The sequence below is a fragment of the Macrobrachium rosenbergii genome, chromosome 43 (genome assembly GCF_040412425.1).
Source record: "Macrobrachium rosenbergii isolate ZJJX-2024 chromosome 43, ASM4041242v1, whole genome shotgun sequence".
Classification (NCBI taxonomy): Eukaryota; Metazoa; Arthropoda; class Malacostraca; order Decapoda; family Palaemonidae; genus Macrobrachium; species Macrobrachium rosenbergii.
The window spans coordinates 14,742,387-14,765,031 of record NC_089783.1 but is presented as its reverse complement, the minus strand read 5'-3'; the positions used below and the strand labels follow the sequence as shown (position 1 = coordinate 14,765,031).

At 41.7% G+C, this 22,645-nt stretch overlaps 1 protein-coding gene across 3 annotated transcripts in view; it reads left to right on the top strand.

The window, feature by feature from the left end:
- Positions 1-8,424: 8,424 nt before the first annotated feature.
- The window catches only part of LOC136828589 (1-acyl-sn-glycerol-3-phosphate acyltransferase delta-like), a 136,753-nt gene continuing 122,532 nt past the window's right edge, over positions 8,425-22,645 (top strand). For 2 of the 3 annotated variants that reach the window (XM_067086605.1, XM_067086603.1), the window contains exon 1: positions 8,425-8,582. The gene's annotated coding sequence lies outside the window, so the exon portion shown is untranslated. Of the gene's footprint in view, positions 8,583-8,898; positions 9,045-22,645 lie in introns of those variants that run through there. The other variant, XM_067086607.1, reaches the window with a different exon arrangement.

The window sequence follows — 22,645 nt, the reverse complement described above, 5'->3', positions numbered from 1 at the left end:
TACGTAAAGAGTAAAATAATACTGAAATTAATTCAAGTAAAAGAGGCCACACAGAGGTAGGGAGAGGAAGTAGAGTTATTGCTTGAAGCATCGCTAAGGCTACGTGGCACCATAGAATTGAGAGACGCAATATCAACTGTCTAAGAATAGGAAAGCTAATCCTCAGACAACTTGGCCTTCGTGCGTGGCTATAATTAAGACCAGTTTGTAGACATGCTTACTTTTTTCTAGCTTGTTCAAACTGGCTGATAAAATAAACGTATTAAAAAACATAAGTTAGGATAGAAGACGGGGCCAAGGAAATAACACCAGAGAGAGAGAGAGAGAGAGAGAGAGAGAGAGAGAGAGAGAGAGAGAGTAAGTAACTTATCATCTTTATCAGACGATACTGAAGGAAGTTCGGAAGAGTCTTAGAATGATATTCAGAGATATGAGCTACGTGTACTGTCAAAAACAATGGGAAGATTATATCCACTTGAGGTCCAACACTTATCGGATTCGTCCGGCTACACAAGCTGAATGAACGCCTGTTATGAAGGACAGCTGATGAATATTCAGTAATTCACCTGTCAGGATGTCTTCTGTATCTACTTCGTGGTTGCGTAAAACACCAGTATTCGTGTGACAAACGAAATGGCATTACTGTTCATGCAAATATTGAACTAATGTAGAAATAAGTCAAAATACGATACGTTACGTGAGTCAAGACGTTGAGCGAAGAAAGTCAACATTCGTGTCACAAGGCAAGTTGACATCATTCTGCTACAACAGTACTTAGCAAACGGAACAGTCTGAAAAAGTTTGTAGAGGGTCCAAGCATCAGTAAACAAAGAAACGTGGAAATCTCATCCTTTTATTTATTTATTCAAGTTTTGCATCTCCCTTATTTCCAAGCTTATACTTAGCTCTTTCACTGTACTGGAAGACTGGCCTATAACTGAAAGTAAATGTTGCGCTGAAAGTGTTTGTTCATAACCAAGTATTGGCTTGTGATTCAACCACTCGGGCCCGTATTATATGCCACCTCAATTCTTCTATTACTTGTCCCATAATGGTTTTACATGTTACGTTTTATTTATTTTTTTTTTACCTCAATCCTAGAGAATAATTTTCAAATTACAGTTTCCATAATGTACGAGTATATACAGCAGACCATTTCCTTGATGTATTCTATTCCTATGCTCCACGCTCTCTGTTCCCCTACCCCACCCCCCTTGCCTCAACTTCCAAGAAAATGTTGGGTGAAATGACAATGTTTTCGATACTCATAGAGACCTCAGAACTATGTATACAAATGTTTCCATTTTGAAATGAAATTTCAACATTTAAATCTTAGTCTCATCATTGAATTGTACACTAAGAACCTTGTTTCTGGCTTTTTACTTCAGGAACGTGACGGAGATAAGTAGAAGGTGTGCACTATCATACTGTAGAACATAGAGAATGAAGCTTAAAAAAAAAGGAGAAAAGTGATAAAGCTGACTTTGTCACATTACCTCTGCCCCGTGGTTTGCCTCCCAGTGACAAATGACCTTATCATTCAGTCTGGAGGCCAACCGAGACAACAGTGCGGACAGTGGGGTATAACAATGGTTCTTTTGTACTAGAATGCAGGCGAGCTAAAAACCGAAAATTTGTTAACTTCTCTTATTAGAAATGTTTCATGTGCATTCACTTTTTATAATGAGAGAGAGAGAGAGAGAGAGAGAGAGAGAGAGAGAGAGAGAGAGAGAGAGAGAGAGAGAGAGAGGTTACATGATAAGGCAGACTTGCTTTCTGTGAAGTCAAAATTTGTCAGACAGCTTCACTCAGCTATGGAACCCAAGTGTTTCAATAATCAGTTATGAACACTTACCACAACTCATGCTGCTGCGTAGCTCAGCAAACCCCGGTTTAATCGGCGTGAGGTCCGTTACTTATAGTTATCCCACCAAGCTTTGAAATTCTCTGCCTGCTTCTGTTTTCTCAATTTTTAAAGCCTTCTCTCCTTTACGAGGGAAGTCCGTAGTTTCAGTTAAGCGCCTTCCTGTATCCTGCCCTCACTGTTAATTATCTATTAAGTGAGTCGTCCTGTGGCTTTCGCAGAAGAAACATATATACGCTAATAGGTTGCCGAAGTGACAAGACAAATCCATTTTTCAGTAGAGGCCTCTGGGACTGACCAGAAGTCGTCGAAGATATGGGAAGCATGAAAAGGAAAAGGGTTGATGTCGGAATGGAATATAGAGTTTAGTCCAAAGGCCAAGCACTGGAACCTGTGAGGTCATTCAGCGCTGGACAGGAAATTGAGAGAGGTAGGTTTGAAAGGTGTAACAGGAGGAAAACCTCGCAGTTGCACTGAAATAACTGTTAGGAGAGGGTGGATAGCAAGATGGAAGAAAGATTATATGAACGGAGGTACAGTAAAAGGAATGAAAGGGGATGAAGCTGTGGGCCGAACGGACGCTGCAAAGAACCTTTATTAATGCCTACAGTGCATCCCGTGAGGTGCACTACGGCGCTACCTCCCTACGGGGAAGGGTTGACATCGAACTCACAAGCAACAGACGCACCCTGAAAAAAAGAAAGAGACATAGGCATCAGGAGAGTAAGAAACAAAAAAAAAAAAAGTATAATTTATAGCCTGAAAGCAAAGAGGAAGAAACATAAATTAAAGAAGCCACCATGGCAAATCCTAGCTTTATAAAATCGCCCAGTTGCACAAGGCCGACCCAGCTGGTATTAAGTGACCACTTGGGCAGCTCTTCTTTCCGCATTTGTTGAAAAAGAGAGACAGACCTGGTCCCCTTCGAGAAGAGGGAAGAAGCTCTTGAGTATGGCTAAGGGCATTCACCAACGACTTGCTTTTGATTCTTGCCTGTCGGGGAGAGAGAGAGAGAGAGAGAGAGAGAGAGAGAGAGAGAGAGAGAGAGAGAGAGAGAGAGAGAGAGAGAGAGAGAGAGAGAGAGAGAGAGAGGGAGAGAGAGAGAGAGAAATTCTGAGATGCATAACGAATATACGAGCCCTAATTTGCATTAAGACATAAAACAGAGCAGTTTTTTTTACTCATTATCACAGTCATTTTTCAGACAACGGACATTTCTTATCATAACAAACACTCCTAATTATCACTGCGCATTCATCAATGAACGTGCTTCACCAAGTGAACTACTTTTGTTTCATATCTACCTTTGAGATCTTATCAGGAGCCTCGATGTACAATCTCATAAAAAGCCGTAATAAACAAAACTAATTGAATCTCGTATGAAAACCTCATAACAAATATCCAGCCAAGAAATGTAAACTAAAAAGGCTGGGAAAAAATGGATCAAAGCATAAAAAGGGGAATATTTTATTAGTTTGATAGCATATCTCATTGAACCACACTCACTGGATGTCAAAAATTGCTGACATATAAGATGAGGTCATATCAAAGGGTTAGAGATAACTGAATCCTGGTTTTACAAGAAGTATCCAGAAGTCTCTTTAATCCTTTCAACAACCCATTATTTTAGTACAGAAGTTTAAAAATTCAGCGAAAATTACAACTAATAATAAATAATTACGAATATTTCGGAACATTGCGTGTGTAATAACAACCAAAGGAGGAACAACGCCCGGAGTCCAGCTTTGTGAAAAAGAGAAAGTAATTGAGAGTTGCCTGGCGTCCTGAAGAGAGAGAGAGAGAGAGAGAGAGAGAGAGAGAGAGAGAGAGAGAGAGAGAGAGAGAGAGAGAGAGAGAGAGATTCGAAAGTCGACTCTCAGTATTCATAAGCAGTGGCAAGTAGGTCTTTCCACAATCTTCTTCTTTCCATTCTTTAACCTCTGTTACCGAGATCTGTCCCTGTTTCTTTCCATTAGCCTCACGTCTAATTTTTACAGCAAATTCTTCCTTCTGGAAGCTTTATTTAGCTTATAGAGGGAATGGACTGAGCCAGCTGCCAGGCTGAACAAGAGACGTGGACAGAAGTAGAGAAAAACTACGTCAGATCTACTTGTGGTTTTTGTGGCCGTTTGACGTCTTCATTTTTGGAAACTGACCAAAAGGAAGAGACTGTCACGACTATCGAAATAGTTTTGCTCCAAGATTTATTAATAAAATTTGATAAATAACTTAGGAAAAAATAAGAGAGAGAGAGAGAGAGAGAGAGAGAGAGAGAGAGAGAGAGAGAGAGAGAGAGAGAGATAAATTTTATCGTTTCATTTTATTCGTGCTTCCTGTTACCTTCGTATATCTTAAGTGACCGAGGTCCGGTGGGTCCTGCCGAGGCCTTACGTCGTTTCTGTTCTTTGCTTCGTAATCAGGAAGTTATATTTATTGCCGAACTGTAGAATTCTACTCTCTTTCTATGTACTGTATATGTCTGTCTTAATACAATACTGTACACACACACACACACACACACACACACACACACACACATATATATATATATATATATATATATATATATATATATATATATATACATATACACGTGTGTATGTGTTGTCTAAGTTATGTGAGCTCATTCGCATACAAATGAATTTTATCTGCAGTCAGCATAACTACGTCAGAGCTTTCGTCAGAGGAAAACGTACATATACAATATGCTGCGCACATAAGCGTTCATGGTGCACTCATCATACACACGCTTGGACGCTGCCCGGCATGATCTTTCTCGGGTGAAAGGAGACTGGCTGACTCTAATGTCAATGGAGGTAATGCAAAGGACTCAGACAACATGAGAGTTATCAACTATGAGTTTTACAGTTGATAGGCTATAAAGGATTTCCGAATTCGAACAGAAGAATGTAGAATATGGCGCTGAATTATCTAAATATAGAAAAGATCAAAAGACAAAACTCCACGAGCATGGTCGCCAAATAAATTATGAATAAACATGCCAGGTGCTCCAACTTCCAAGCCAAAGAAAATCCAAGCCTAACAGCCCCTTGTATCCGTAAAGGTCACATCATATGCTCAGCGAGATGGGTCGAACCCTGCCTGAGAGATTAGCGAGATTAGTAGAGCACAGGAGACTGGTACAATATGGTTTTGAGAATCAATATGGTTTTGAGAATCACGTTAAGTGGATGAGTCATCTTTGCTGCTCCGGAGATTGTATGAAATATTTCTTTGTCTCATGTGAAGCCCGAATAGACGATGTTCAGTTACTTAAAAAAAAATAAATAAATAAGGGGAGCGAGGTACCTAAGCAGAGTAGGACCTGACTCTAAAATATGGAACATATTTATTTCAAAATTCTAATGAAACCGGATAGGGAAAGAATTCCAGAGCTTATAAATATTGTTTAAACTCTGTATTAGTTCAGTCAAACACCGACCGAAATCATTATTATTTAAAGAGGGAAGAGATAAGTCATTGGTTCGATGAATGATCTTTGACCTAACGCTCTTTAAAAAGAAAAGGAAGAATCATTCAGCTATGAGAGCAATGATCTACACAGAGATGAGAGAGGCCACTATAAAACGTCGCAAATTTTAGCATACACTTTAATAGTCTACCACCATTGTTTAAATATATTGTTGATGTCACTAACCTGAAAAGCAACTGGCCTACTTGAGTAATGGTCGTATTTTCATATATTCCTTTGATCCCATTTCTGCCAAGAGATACTGCTCATCTTTTGTTCTGCATGTGTTACTTGAGTCATTGCTTGACATAGTTGTCAACAACGGCTTAACGTTGTCCCTCAAAACAAGCAATGTGGTGTATTGCATTCCATTTTATTTGTTTCACTCCATTATTACTCTCAAGTATTCCATATCATTTACCAGGACAGATGTCTCTGTTTTCTTCTGCCAGGGTAAAGCTCCATTTGTTCTCTTAATGCACGGCTTGTACAGCTTGGCTCCATTTATGACCAAATAAGTAAGAAATGACTCCGCTGGACAGGCCATTTTAAAATAATAGATAAGGTCAATTCTGAAACTGAATTCCAAAGAAAACATCGTATGGAGAAACACACAGAGGGAAAAATTGGAAGACCTCCGTGGCGTGTAATTTAATATCGGTACAGTAAACAGGTGAATAGGAAGAGTTAGCCCAAGTCCGGTGTCAGTGGAGACAGAGGGGTAGAGAGTAACGTGGTGCTGGAGAAGAGATACAGGTAGGGGGGGTGTGGGGAGGGGCGGTGTTGTGGACTGCCTAAGACTCTAAGTTGAGCACACATCATGGGCAGTAATTCTCCATGGAACCATTGTAGTAATACTTGTTAAGCAACACTTCCCAACAAATGTGATGTTGAAGATTCCGATCTGGATTTAATTTCTCATTAATTTTGTGTTGTCGTCGATTCAAGGTCTTAAGAATAAGTTCTCTTCTGTACTTTTCGATGCCTACAACGTCTGTTCTTTCAGTGGGTGGGACTATAAATGACTCTCGTTAGTCTCATCCTTTGTTATATGAAGATGATTTTGAAATAGGTTTGGCATTTTGTGTTCTTCTATTATGCTCTTCATATCTTCTGTTATCCGAGCAGTATTTTCAGACAGTAGATACCAAAGAATAGAACACGAGAATCGGTAATATATAGAGGCACAATGAGCTTTTGATTAGCATGGATATGTTCTGCAAAGGCTAAGAATAGCTTTACTTCACCATTTAATGTCACAAAGCTAATGAACAAAATACTCTTCCCGTACCATCACTTGACTCTGAAAGACTATGGTAAAATAAGAATATAAACATGCCAGGTGCTTACAATATACAGATTTACTTCTGGTATGTGTATTTTAAACACTGGTTACAGGAACCTATCTAATTTTTATCTCAGCTTTCCTTTCCTGGGCTTGTCATGGGTGAATATTTCAGTCAATTCTTTCTGATAGCGGTTACCTAATTGTTGTATACGTTTGATTGCTTGCTATTAGATTTATACAAATGGACGTTTTGTTGGAGAAAAATTGGAATAATTACTTTTCTAGATTTTTTACCTTTTCGTCTTTTATTTAATTCTGGGTTGGAAAAAAAAGTTTCCGTTCAGTTACTTCAAGTCGAATAGAGAAAATTATCTGAAGACTTAGTGATACGTGGTTTTGCTTCCAATCCTGCAGTTCTAATCTGTTACATATATCGTCGCATCACTCACTGGTTTCTTTAGGGAGTTTTACCGCAAATGTTTTCTCAGCCTGTTCGTCATTAATCTTCTGGGAACTTTCACAGCTCAGTCTGATCGTAGACATCTGTAGATGACTTCAAGAAGAGGAGTCTGGTTAGTGATGGGTGGAAGAGTGATCTCTATTTGTTATTTGTTTGTTTCATTGTTTACTCCATTTTTAGTATTTTCGCTGCTGCAGGGACTATTGCCGTCAACAGTAAACTAGTCAATTGTATTTGATAGCTTACGTAAGCTCAATGATGGTAACTCAGGGCCATACAAATGTTAAATGGCGAACATTATACAAATAAAAACTCTATGGAAAACTTTCCCACATTTCATTTTGCATATCAAGACTACATTCAGGCGAAGGCACCTGCGTATGACCAGCCCTTAAAAACTATATAAAAATTTATACTTCTTTCCACGTGCCTTGACCTACCTCATCTTACCTTTTCTCAGGTGTCCATTGAAAAGTTTTGACTAAATATATGAGTCTGCTACAAACCTCTACCGTACTGGAGGTTTTAGCACAATTTCCTCCGGAGAATATTGGTGAATATGACTCGCCGAATCCTGGACAGATTATCTGAATACGAATTTTGTTACAGCTATGTATTTCGACAAAATATATATGAAAAGCTATTCAGCAAACGCATTAGGGTAATGCGATATACGTGAGTTCTTGAAAATTATATGTAGAAAGGCGAAGCTGATTAAATCTACTGGCACTGCTACAATTGTACTTATTTTTAAAGTATAAAGAATCACCGGTGAGAATGTGAAGCGCATGATATTGGGCGGTAACAGTTTCAGCCATCTGTTAAGTTCAATTAAGACAGAATTTTTCCTTGAGAAGAATCAAACGCTTGCTCCTCAGGCAATTTTCACAAAGAATCGTCATCACTTGCTCTACATTGGCTTATTGCCAAGTCGTTGATTTATATAGATTGATGATAATATTCGAACAATCGATTGCTATTTTTAGTATAATTCAAAGTTGTAGCCAAATCTTTTGATGGTTATCTGTGCTTAAAGAATATGACACGAGTGTATTCCTGCAGCATCTTTACCTTCAAATGAATGATGATGATATTTTTTGGCAAATACAAGTACCATATTTTGCATGACAAGACTATACCACTTTCTGAAATCCGGGTAGGTAACGCAAAACATCTAAACCTACAAAAGTGGATAAGAGCATAAATCATCAAAATCGAACGGAACTCAGATAAACTTTCCACCTCCAAAAACAATACTTGAAATTGAATCATCAGTGCTCTATATACTTCGGAAAAGGATAACATAATATAATCGATTAATATATTAAAATAAATTTGCCTCCGTAATCTAATCCTGTATGGGGGAGTTTGTGCGCAGTGCGGCTCTCGCTTGTGCAAAATCAGCTGATGATATTCGTCTGTTTCTTACGTTACTACGGAAAACGTCCTTTCCGTCAACACTGAGCATCGTCCGAAACCTATGAGAACACATTTAAAGGTACAGACTGTTCACTCATTCCGATTTGAAAGCCATGCATAGTTCATTACCATGAAGTCATTCGTGCATTCAGTGTAGTTCCACACGCAGTGTCTCTCACTCGAAAGGAGATTTATTTATTTCGGTTTGTTTGGGCAGTCCTCAGTGAGTGCTGCCGTAGGAGGCTGCTACCTCTAGCCTAGCCTCTGAGCCTCTCTCTTTCGTTAGCTTCTCTTGCTTAGCGTGACGTCCTCTCTCAGCTGTCGGCAGGTTAAGGGATTGTGAATGGGCACCACATTGTTTGCATCGGTGATCTTGGTTACCCTGGAGCATTGTTTTTAGCGGCGGTGTACCCCAGTGACCTGGGCGGTTGGCTTATACGAGCTAGTCTGAAGGGTTTTTACGAGCCCAACACCCTAGGATGGGCCATTCTGCTTGAGACCTACATCCTATGTCAATATTACCAGTGCTCGTGGAGTCCTGGTAGGCTTCAGTAATGGCTGAACTTTTTTAAACGTTAGGTTCAGTTTATCTACCAGTCTAACGTAACCTAAGCCATCCTTACTATATTTGGCTTAGTCTGTTAATGTTTGTGCAGTACAGCTTTTGAGAAATTGTTTCTTGGGCTCCCCTCAAGCATTCTGCAGCATGATTCATAGGACTGTGCAAATTGGTATCTCCCCTGAAACGTCCAGTAATGTTATTATGAATAGCCTATGACAAGTTGAGTTTGTGTGTCCTGTAGAGTGCCTTCGAAAGAAGTGGAACCTAGTTAGTAAAAAGGAATAAACAGTGAGATACACTGTACCTGAAGAATGCACTGTATTTAGGTTTATCTATTTTTTCACTTTGAATACTTGTGTAATAGCTTAGTGTAACCTGGTGTAGTATAAATAACCTATTGAAAGATCAGTCACTGCTTGAAATTTTTGGGTTATAATTTTTATTTATTTATTTTTTGGCAGTTGAGCAGATTAAAACAGCTGTAGCCCATGAAATATTTGACCCTTAAAGAGGATTGGTAAATTTAGCCATTATTTGCAAGCAAGTCAGTGCCTAAGTTTTCTGTATGCACTTAATGATTTATTTTTAATCTGAGAACAGTTATTTTAAGATGTAGACTGTAGTGGCTGCATGTATTTTTTATTTTTATAATAGTTTCTCCTTTCCATACCCTGAATTCATCCATGCAACAATGTTATTTTAGAAGGAAATGTGAAAAACAAGTTATAGCCTAGCTTTGATGGTATTACTTAGAGGACAGGACTAATGATATTGTTTCTTCAAACCAACTCCAAAATATGTTCTGCACTCATAGGTTAAGGAGAGAATGGACTAAAATAATCGACCAGCCTTGAATATTTTCTTACTAATTAAAGCTAAGCTATAAACAGATATGACAAGAGTTCACACCGGTTGTAATAGTTGTATCAAGAGAAGGAGCTCTCTTTCAGTATGTTTCATCAAGTAAGAGGCATACCGTTTTCATTCCCATTAACTTAGTATGAGAAGTCCCCCTTTACAACATCACCTCTGTTCATTTCTGCTACTCCTCATAAGCACAGTCGTATAATACTTAAGCCTTAGGCTGTCTCATACTTATATGATATTAATCTATGTTCAAATTTATAGCATATAAGTTGAATTGTGATCCCTTTTTTCTCTTATATAGAGCCAAAATAGGTCTGTCACAAGGCCAGGATTAAAATATTTGAGGAAAACCTAAATCTTTTCATGTGTACAAATTAGGGTGTGTGTGTTTTCTGCTAAACCTAAATCTTTTCATGTGTACAAATTTGGGTGTGTGTGTGTTCTGCTATAATCATTTTTTTAAATGAAAGGGTTTTTTATATTGTAATTGTATGCATTATATTGCTACAGTAGTAGTTCTTAGAACATTATTCCATATAAATATCATACCAAGTAATTACATAGCCATAGTTTTAACTTCGTGCGGCAGCCTTTTATCTAAAAATCGCGGTAGCATTTTGATAGTTCGTGTAGGTGACAAGCCCCGCCCACTTAACGGGTAATGTTGAAACGACAAAGCCGGTAGCATCATTCTGTTTTGCCACCTCACACGGTCAACATCGTTGCGTGTGCAGCAGCCTTTTTCACCGGTTTTTGGTTGTTTCTCACTGGAATTTGGTAAAGGATTGTCGCTTTTGTGTAGCCTTCAAGCTTATGTCAGCTTTTCAGAATTAGATATGTCTGATTCGAGTACTTCTGGTGTTCACTATTGTAACAAAGGATGTAGAACTAGAATGATTAAGGTATGTTATGATTCGCACACTAGGTGCAGTAATTGTAGAGGGCAAGTATGTTCTAAGGAGAATACTTGTGATGAGTGTAAGGATTGGGATGAGAGAAAGTGGAAGGTTCTTGAATCTCACCTTAGTAGGCTTGAAAGGGATAGGAAGAGAAAGGCAGCCTCTAGGACTGAACGTAGGGCTTCTGTTAGCCTAGATTCCATCCCAAGGTCTAAATCAAATCTTAGTCCTGCTATTCCTTCTTCCCCTGTTCCCACCTTTTCTCCTATTCCCGGCCCTCCTACTCTCAACCAACTTATTCCCATGCCCAGCTCTCATGCTCCCAACCCCGATGCCTTGCCAACCTTGAATCCAGGTTTGATAAGAAGTTAAACCTGGTAGTGCATACTGTGTCTGAGATAGGGACATCCCTGAAAGTCCTAATGGACAAAGTATTCTGTGATAAAGTTTGTTCTGTGATAAAGTTTCTAGTGAAGTGCAAGTGGAGGAGGTGGCTACCCATCCCACCGGCTCTCCTAGACGAAGGTCACTGTCCCGCTCCCCTAAACCTGGGAGAAGACATACCGGAAGTCCAAGGGAGGCTAGTGGGGTTTGCCCACAGGTAGTTGTCCCCTCAGTCAAGCCTGTTGCAGGAACCCAGGTGTTGACAAGCAGCCGTTGGAAAGGCTTATCTCTGGGTGTGGATCATTTGTTGTCAAGTTCGGATTCCGATTCCGGGCGCCACAGACGCTTTCTCGATTCGATGTCGGCCGCTCTTCTTCGCTGCCTGTTAAACGGTGCAAGGAGGCGCTTTGCAGTCCACAGCCTTCCTGCAGCTAGCTGTGGATCCCTCCGTCTTTGCTTCGACACAACTTCCTTCTCGCCCATGGGATTCACCAGAAGTATTCTCTCCAGAACGACCTTCTGCTGACCGCCCTCCTTTGGATCTCAAGTGCCAAAAGGACCACTTCAGGCGCCCGTCGTCTGAGCACCTATCTCCTCCTGAGCGCCCAGAGCCATCTGCCAAGCATCCGGCGCCAACTCCCAAGCGCCCAACACTAACCCTTCATCACCTGTCTACTTCTCCTAAGCGCCAAGCGCCCACCTTGGAACAAGATGAGCTTTCTTTGACGACCATAAAACAACAGTTGTCTGAAATCATGAGCTTCCTCAAGAAAGCTCCCACCTCCAAGTCTGCTCATGACTTATCCCTGTCTCTAATCACTTCTGAAGAAGAGGAGTTCAATTAAGACCCTGCTCCTCCTTCGGCATATGCAGCTCTCCTTCGCTACCTTTTGGCAAGTTTTCCGCCTTTTTTCACTCCAGCTGCCCCAGCCTCGCCTGCTTCTTCCTTCCTGATGAGGAACCATCCAGAAGATAGCTTCAGGCTTCTCAAGATGGTCCTTTCCTCATTGTCTAAAAAGGCGATCAAGGAAATCGGAGACCCACTCTCTGCTAAGAGGGAGCAAGGTAAAGCTACTGTACTTGTTCCTACACAATTTACAAACCATCGGTCCTTTACATTAAGAGTTACTTACAGCGGAGCTGGAAACAGCCGTTGAACTTTCAAACAAGGTAGTTGGGCAGTTAACTATCATCCAGTACGCTGGAGTCCCGCCCTCCCAGACATAAACACTCCGATTTGCTTTCAGCCATCGTGTGGTGCAGACGTGTGTTCTTCCCTCTCTGCCCTGATTGTCGTTGAGCTGATTTTCCCGTTGGGATCTTTCTTTCTTTGTTTTGCTTGAGTATATGTGTATTTGTCATTTTTATTATGCAAACTCACGAATCTGACAAGCCTGTTCGTAAGGCTGCCTTCCCTCAGTGTATGTGTCCTGGGTGTTGGCGGCAAGAAATGCGGTACCTAGTTTCTGCTCATATGTTGAAATGGATCCTCACACCCTGTGTTCCTCCTGCAGGGGTGTGTTTGCTCATGTGATTCTATTTATGTTGAGTGTTGCACCTGGTTGGTTGAGCAGTGGATGAAGTTTGAAGGGAGGAAACGGCATCAGAGGAAGGCTGCCAAGATGTCGTCTGAGGGTTATACGGCCCTGACTACACCCTTGGTGGCTAGCCCTTCTTCCTCATTTCTCTCCCAGCAAGCTTCCCCTTCTGGCTGTCTCTCCTTCGGGAGAGGACTTTCCTTCATCCTCTTCACTCGCTTCATCAGGCATGGAACGATGTGGGGGAGCGGGCGGTTAGGATGACCTCCTCTCGGATGCCTCTCCTCGCTCGGGGGGGAAATTTTTCCCTTGGAGCGAGAGGAGTCTTCCTCTGCCTACCCAAGTGACTTCTTTCCCGGCATCCCAGCATGCGGTGCCCCTGCCTCCAGGGCTTCTTCAAGCTACACAATTGGATAGAATGATGGGAACAAATTTAGAGGTTACTAAATAAAACTCTTGACTTTCCTTAACCTATTTTATTTCCTTAAATATTACAATGACCAAAAAAACCTTAATATGATTAATAAATCTTAATCTAGAGAACAGAAACTTATCTACCTTAGCACTATAGTTCATCAAACCATATTCTACTCAGTCTTAATCACGTAGTTTCCTTGCCTTTCTGTCAAAAGAACCTTAACCTAAAGAACTGTAACTCAGGCTATTTCAATCTTAATATTACCACGACCACGTAAAAGAGCCCTAAACCTAATTCTCAACCTAAATCTATAGTGTTCCGCCACCAACTGTGGTCTCTTAGACTTCTTCAGATTGGGAGTTAACTTCCTCAACATCAGCCAGTTCGTCGCATTTTCTTTGCGGCAAATGTGTCAAGATCAGCACCTTTTAAGGTTTAGAGTCATGTATGGAGGAACAGGAAGAAGAGCAGCCTGACCAAGTGTTTATGTTTCTTTCCTGCAATCTGGTAGCTTCACGCTCTCTACATTCCTTATCCCTTCTCTGTCTTATCCCTTCCTCTAATTTCAACAACTCTACTACAGTAGGTGTCCTTTCTTATAATTTTTATTTTTCTCCGTATGCTACCACCACAAGGTAGGCAGCCGCTTACACCTTGGGGTGAAGGGGACCAAGTCACACCACTCTGGCACACTCAGCAATCTGCAAGTAAAAAAAAAAAAAAAAAAAAAAAACACAGACTTAACTAGTGTATTCCTTCCTGACATACAAAAAAAAAATCACAACAACAAAAACGAAACAATCAATTCACACAAACCCATCTTTCATCATACAAACCCAAACTTAGCCTATCGCACTCCCCCTTACTAAAATAAAGGAAATATCATTTCCTTTTTTTTTTTTTTTTTTTTTTTCAAAATCCCTTTCTTATTACCCATTCATACTCTGGAACTGGACCTTGACCTCTGGTCCATGGCCTCTCATGCACCACCTCTTCTTCACTCACTTCCACTCCAACCACACTAGACTCACCTAGCCTTGGTTCTGGACTACTTACACCAAGCTCATTCAAACTCTGGAGACTTACGTCTGCTCCAACTTCACTAACGCTGGACATGGCTACTATCATCTCTTCCATACTCTCATTTATTTCTTCCACACTCCGCCTCAAGCTATCCAAAACTCCTCCACTTACACTCTCCAGCACTGCTAACTCTCTCTTACTCACACTCACTCCCACACACTCTTTCAACACTTTCACTCAAAGGAAACTCACACACACGCACACACCATATGTACCATCTTCCTCACGACGTGGCATTGTACCCCAGCAACACATCATACTTCTCATTCACTCTGTCCACAACACAAAAATCCTCCTCCTCCATCCTTATTCCTGCAACTGCAAACTCAACAAACCTTGCAAACACAAAAATCCTCCTCCTCCAGCCTTATTCCTGCAACTGCAACTGATTCAACAAACCTTGCACACACCCTTACTTCCAGTCCTCCAATGCCTGTCACATATCCACAACATTCCTGCTTCTGTGCTGCGCTTTATTTTATTTTCTCATATGCCTCTCCGAAAACCACATTTCCACTACAACCAGTATCAATCAATGCTTTCATTAACACACCACCACATTCTACTCTAACACACAAACAACGATCTGCTCGTTCCCCAAAACAGACCTTCCAACTCACAAACCCTTCTCTCACGTGCAATACATCTATCCCTTCCGTACCAGAGGGCTCACCACAGTAAACCCCCTTCACATTTAGTTTCCCTGAGGTTGGGATTCGGTACGGCAGACTTCCTTTACATGACCCTCCATTCCACATCCTTCACACTTACTCCGAGGGTTCTTACTTGTTCTGGCAAAATGCCCACTCATCCCACAGTTTCCACAACGACTTCCAATTATTACTACTCTCCTTCCACTCTGGTAGTCTCTCACTCAATGCCCTATCTTTCCACAACCGAAACACTTCAACTCTTTCGGTTGCGGGCAATCCCTCAACAGATGCCCTCCCTTTCCACAGCCGAAACACTTGCCATTGGCCCTTCTGCAATCTGCTTTCACATGACCAGTCCTTCCACACATGAAACACCCCTTACTACTGCTACTCACTCCCATCTGCCTCTCCCTCATATTCCCATTCGCTCTACCCACACTTCCACTCCTAAACCTCTCTCGGCATCTTCTTGAGCTCCTTTTCCTGTCACTCCCCACATTCACTTGCACATTCTTTCTTCCTCTTTCTGTCCAGTCTTTCCTACACTCCTCCAACAAGGCTTGCATCACACTTAGCTCTTCACTCATGAAAGTGTCCATATATGTCCTTCCATTTACCACCTCAGACCCAGCATACATCTCCTTTGGTTCATCCTCGTCTACTCTCATAACTTCTAGGATCTCTAAAACATCCTCCCAATGTAAGCTCTTTCCCGACCACCACTTCCAATCTTTTTTCTTCTCATTTAAAATTACCCTAATCTTCTCAGGGATATTGGCCAAGAACGTCTGCATGAGGTGTTTGTTTTCCTCAATTCCTGCCTCTCCATACTTCCTTCTGGCCAACGCTTCTAACCTGTGAGCATACAAGCCCACTTCCTCTCCAGCCTTCATCTCTGTTTCCTCAAACCTATCATTCTTCTTGTTTACAACACTTCCTTTCATTCTCTTCACCTGCTTAATCACTCTAGCCTGGCTCACCCTCACGCATAGTCATATAGCACATCTTCATCTCTCCATCCAAGAACTCTCCCAGCCGCTTCATCCACACACTTTCGTTCTCCAAATACTTTTGCCTACAATACTTCTCATACTCATAAAAAAACTCATATATGTCTCTTCCCTTCCCAATGTTAAATTTTGGCCTCTTTCTCTTCTGCCTCACTCAAACACCTTCACTACTACTACTACTTTCAATCTTCTTGCTCCTCAACTTCTGAGCCCGAACTATACCTCAAAATCTGGGAACTCTGTTCCTCTTTCCTCACACCTCTCCCCTTTCGTGTTTTCTTCTTCCTTACCTTACCTGTCTTCCCTATTACTTTCATATGCCTCACTCACACTGCCCTCATCAGAGGCAAGTCCTCCCTCACTCATACTTAACAACTCCTTCCCAGTCTTAGGGATTTTCTCCTTTGCACCGTTTGCCTTGGCGTCATCACTTCCCTTCCCAACACCAGGCTCAGTCCTAGCCACTCCAGCCAATTTCTTCGCCATCTCACACAAGTTCTTATCTATCACCTCCATTCTAATAACCAAATTGCTTTCCCGTACCTCAACTTCCTCTAACTTATCCTGCAGGCTGACACCATGCACATCAGCCTATCCAACCTCTGCATCCAACCCTGCTCCCCTTTCACCTGACCCAACACCTTCTAAACCTGCTCCCTCTGCCATCTCCAATTATGCACCCCACTCTTACTTTAGTATCAAAATACCCCACGTTGGGTGCCAGATTATTATGTAGGGGCTTCTTCAAGCTACACAATTGGATAGAATGATGGGAAAATTTAGAGGTTACTAGGTAAAACTCTTGACTTTCCGTAACCTAATTTATTTCCTTAAATATTACAATGACCGAAAAAAACTTAATATGATTATTAAATCTTAATTGTTCCAACATGATATACAAACGGTCGGTCCTTTACTCTAGGAATTACTTTCAGCATAGGCTGGAAACGGTCGTTGAACTTTCGAACAAGGTGGTTAGGCAGTTAACTACCGTCTGGGAGGCAGGAGTACTGCCTGCCCGGATGTAAACATTCCAATTTGCCTTCAGCCATCATAGACTGCGGACGTTGTTTCTCTCGCTCTCTGCCCGACTGTCAAGCTTTTCCCAGTGGGAACTTTCCTTTTGTTTTTTTTCAGTATGAGTGTTGATAAGCCCTTGACGGCTGTGCCCAAGTATCGGTATCTGCTAGTTTTTGTAGTATCAGTATCAGTGAATTTATGGCCGATACCAGCCGATACTTTTGTCATTAGTATAAAAATTTAAAATCCTCCTAGGCATTGTAAAATGTATATATTAACAAAGCCCACCAAACAAACTATATAGCTTATCATTGAATATAGGTTCATTGTTTATCTTTTAAAAACAGATGGTATCTTAATACTTTCCAGTGTATTTTAACAATTTATTATTGTAATTCTAATTTTAATTAACTATGGTTATGTCTACCTCTACCAGCAATGAGTCATTGCCATTCTGTTGGAGTTGGGTACTATTTTAACATGATTAACATGATTTTAATGTGATTAATGAAGTTCAGGATTTTGATATCCCAGATTATAAAATTCATCTTTTTACCAGAGATAATGGAGCAAATATAGTGAAAGGAATGGAAGGTACAGAATATGATGGTCTTTCTTGTTTTTTGCACGCTCTTCAGCTCGTCATAAATGACTGGATCTTTGAACAAAGAGTTATAAAAGATATAATTGCAAACTGTAAAAAGATTGTAGGCCATTTTAGTCACTCTCCTCCAGCTTGCAGTAAGCTATGTGATCTACAGCAACTGAATAATCTTCCACAACACAAATTAATCCAAAATGTCTCTACTAGGTGGAATAGCACTTACGTAATGATAGCCCATATCTATGACAAAAGAAGGCAATAGCAATGTACTGCACAGATTCTCCTAGCCTTCCTTCACTTGATGGTCACTCATGGAATCTCATCTCAAAATTGTCATCATTACTAAAGATTTTTCACAAGACAACTGTACAGCTTAGTGAGAGGGAATGCCTTGTGTCAGAAATAATTCCCTGAATTGAATTCTTTAAACAATTCATCAGCAAGGCTTCTACCAACCCCAAGTGCTCAGGTCTAGGTACTACACTTAATACTCTTAAACTGTCAATGGAAACTAGATTTAAAAAATATCTTGATGATTATAATGTTATCCTCTAATATCCTTAGCACTTTCTTACATCCAAGATATAAGAAGCTTTTTTATAGAGATGCTGATGAATCTGCCACATCAAATATAGCAAATATTGAGAGAGAGTTGATTACTTTTGCTGAGAAAATAAGGTTGAGAAAGGAAATGGGAGAGGAAGATAAGTTAGTTGCTTCAAATAGTGGCAGCAGTACAGTAATGATAATATAGAATTACTAGATTCTGAAGATCTAGATGATGACTTGCAAGACCCTGATCATATGACTGCTTACTTCAATTTTGAGAAATGCTATGTCAAAGTAATGAAGGCAATACAGTATTGAATATAGAATTAGTTTCTCGAAATACCAAAACCCAAGAAAACTTCAAGTACTTCCATACAGTTACTTAAAACTGAAATTGACAGATACTTAGCTGTGCAGAAACTTCCTCTAGATGGTAAGCCTTTGGATTGGTGGAAAGATAATAAACATGTCTTTTCAGTACTAAGTGGTCTAGCAAGTAAATATCTGTCTGCTCCTCCATCTTCTGTTGAGAGTGAGCGCATATTTAGCATCGAAGGCAACATTTTCTCTCCCCACAAAAACAGTCTTACATCAAACAACGGAGAAATGTTAATGTTTCTTAACTACAATTTGAGGGTACTAAACTTTGATTACAAAAAGTGATAAATCTAGAGTTCTTTTCTTTTTCTCAAATACAATTTGCAAAGTAGCCGCCTAGCTGGCATAATAACTTTCTGTACTACTTTTCATTTCTAGGATAATTATATTGAATATTATCTTTAATAAAATTATAATTTTAACCTAGTTCAGATGGTCCAAGTCCAGTATGAGTTGGGATTAAAATTAAATACTAAATAGTTATACTTTATGTTCTTTTTCAATAAAACTTATGCCTTTGAAATTGTTTATATAACCCTATTATATGACCTTTCAACTTTTGAACCTTTAACATATAATAACCAGAGAACAAGAATGATTTTACTTATAGAACTTACCTGGTAGTTACATATAGCTGTCGTCTCTGACGTCACGGCAGAATTTTAAATTTCGCGCTAGCACTAAAAACACCTAGGTGATCCCTCTACCAGCGCCCTCTATAGGTAACAAGGAACTATCCCAACAATGTTCTAGAACCCATTAAGTTTTCTGCCGAGAGACCGGCAACACAGTCTCGTTTCGTGGTTGAATTTTTTGTCTGCAATTTATACTTAAATTGTGGCAATTTGTGGTCGGAATTAATTCTTTGTACAATATGTCTGATTCTGGTTCTCAGTATAGATATTGTGCTTTAGGCTGTAGGACTCGATTGCCTAAGGCGACTATCGACCCCCATTCAGTTTGCTCTTCATGTAGGGGTAAATTTTGTAATTCAGAGAATACATGTGAGGAATGTATGCATCTAACAACGGATGAATGGTCAGCCTTAGAGAAATATCTACGGAAGTTAGAAAAGGACAGAGTTAGGAAAGCTTCGCAGAGGTCATCATCTGCTAAGTCTGTAGGGCAGGTAATTCAATCTGTTAACCCCTCTCCTATTAACTCTCCTTTGTCCGACCCTGTTGATCCCAATCCTATCACCGTGTCAGAGTTAAAAGTCCAGATGGACACTAAATTTTCAGCAGTGCTTTCGGCCATCCAGACGATGGGCCAAGCCACTGAAAAGTTGGCTCCTTGAAGTGAAGTGTTAGTGGAGGAGGTGTCTGTTCGGCCCACTCGTTCTCCCAGGTCTAGACCTCTGTCGGACTCCCCTGGTTCATGGAGAGGGCATGTCGAAAACTGAAAGGAGGCGAGTGGGGCTTGCTCCCGAACAGTCACCCCCTCAAGTATTCCTGTTGTGCAATCCCAGGATGCTTCCGCACGCCATAGGAAAGGCGCTGCTGGGGATGTGTCTTCTAGTGGTGATGATTCTTTGACTCCTCCTCGAAGTGGGCGCTTCAAGCATTCTTCTCGCCCTCTCAAGAGGTCTCGCGCCGTCTCTCCTGCAGCGATTCCTAAGAAAAGATCGTTGACGGATCCGCAAGCGGGCTGTAGCTTCTGGGAGGATCCTGAAGCTTTTTCCTCCTCCTCTTCAGTGGATCAGCCCCCTCGTCGGAAGGAACCTACGCGTACTATTGCTAGTAATAAGCGTGTTTTCGTACCAGGAGCGTCTACATCTCGTCCAGCTTCATCGCAGATAGTGCCTCCTCCTACTACCAGTCAACAAGATCCCCGTTTTGTCGCTCGAGTTACGGACAAATTGACGGATCTTATTCAGTTCTTTTGTGGCGCTCGTGCTGCTTCGGGAGCACCTGTTGCGGAGGCGCTTCCTTTGAATGCGCCACAAGTCTTGGCGCAAGAGCCTCCCACTTCGCATGCGCCAGTGAAGAGGCTCAACCAGGCGCTTCAGCATTCTTCTCTGGCTCCGGATACGCCACGTTCTGTTGGCGAAGCGCCACTTCAGCTGGGCGCGGCGCCACTTCAGCTTGGCACGGCGCCACACCGGCATGGTCACAAGACTTTAGATTCCATGCGACCTACGTTTCGTCAGGAAACTGTTCCTGTACACCAATTGTCTCCTGTGTCTTCTGTAGAAGAGGAAAATGAAGAAGATGTAGAAATGGAAGAGGACTTTCCAGGAATCAAGGAGAAATCTTCGGGTTATAAGGAGTTACTCAAGTTTTTCGTTGAGAACTTTGGGGACTCTTTTAAGCCTTCGACTCCGGCATCTCCCAGATCGCAGTTTAAGAGGGATAACGCCTCGGATCCAGCTCCTTTTACTCGCCTAGTTTTGGCGATTTCGGCCAAGAAGGCTATCAAGAAGATTAATTCCTGGCTCTCAGACAAGAGAGAGCAAGGCAAGAGTATGTTTTGTCTTCCACCCTCCAGATTGGCTCATCGCAGCCGCATGTGGTACGAGACTGGAGAACGTTTTTCTTTGGGTGTGTCTGCCTCCGCTCAAGGGGACTTCTCCAGTCTAGTGGATTCAAGTCGTCACACAGCTCTTCAATCAGCGAAGATCTTCTTCATGCAGTCGGAGTTGGATCATCTTCTCAAGAGTATCTTCGCTGTTGTGGAGGTCATCAGTTTCCTAGATTGGTCAGTGGCGGCTCTGGCTAGGAAAGTCAAAGAATTCGGACTTTCGGATGTGCAGTTGACGGATTTCACTTCGGTAGTCGACTGCATAGACAAGGGAGTATGCGATTATGCCTTGGAGCTAACTTCGGTTTTTGCAACCGGAGTTCTGAAGAAACGACAACTCTGGTGCTCTTTTTTGGCGAAGGGTGTTTCCCGCAGCCAGAGGTCTGCTCTCCTCTTTGCCCCTTTGTCGAAGGACCACTTGTTCCCGAAGGAATTAGTTCGAGAGACTGCTGAAGCTCTCACACAAAAAGCAACACAGGACCTGTTGGCTCATTCAGCAAAGAAACCGAAGAAGACTACTCCTGTAGCTACTCCCGCCAAAACTTCGGTGTTTTCAGACACTTCCAAGACATTCAGGGCCAAGTCTGCTTCTCGGCCCTTTTCCAAGTTTCGTGGGAAAGGAAAATCTTCTACTCGACCTTCCAATTTTCAACAAAAGAAATGAGTGTGTTGTCCTCCACATAGCAGTAGGTGCCAGACTCCAGTCGTTCTCGGAGGCCTGGCAAAAGGTCACTCAAGATCCTTGGACCTTACAGGTGATCCGGGAAGGGTACTCCATCCCATTCCAACAAAAGCCCCCTCTGTCGGACGCTCCAGTCTCTTTTCAAGCGCATCTCCAACGACTCTCAGAAGTTTTGCGCCCTTCGAGAAGAAGTAGAAGCACTACTAAGGAAACAAGCCATCGAATTAGTGCCGACCCCATGCTCTCCGGGTTTTACAACCGCCTCTTTTTAGTTTCAAGGCGTCGGGAGGTTGGAGGCCAGTTCTAGACGTGAGCGCATTGAACGTTTTTGTAAAAAGACGAAATTTTCGATGGAGACAACAGAGTCGGTGTTGGCATCTCTTCAACCGGGCGACTGGATGGTCTCAATAGACCTCCAGGATGCGTACTTCCACGTTCCAAACCATCAGGAATCAAGGAAGTTCCTGAGGTTTGTTTTCCAAGGCAAAGTTTTCCAGTTCAGAGCTCTTTGTTTCGGACTGTCAACTGCACCTCAAGTGTTTACAAGAGTTCTGTCAACGGTGGCGAAGAATCTTCACTTGCAAGGAATAAGGATGTCAATGTATCTGGACGACTGGCTTCTGAAAGCACACTCCAAAGCCAAATGTGTGGAGGACCTAATAAAGACATTATCTCTGGCAAAGGAACTAGGTCTACTAGTCAATGTTCGAAATCGTCCCTCTCACCATCACAACAGATGGTTTATTTGGGAGTGAGGATGGACTCTCTGACTTTTCGGGCTTCTCCATCCGTGGGACGGAGAGTAGAGTCTTGTCTAAGCATGATAGACGACTTTCTACATCGCGAGGTTTGCTCAGCCAACCAGTGGATGAGCTTGCTGGGGACCTTAGCCTCGATGGAGAAGTTCGTAAAACTGGGGAGACTCAAGATGAGGCCTCTGCAGTTTTATCTACAAAGCCAATGGCCACGCAAAAT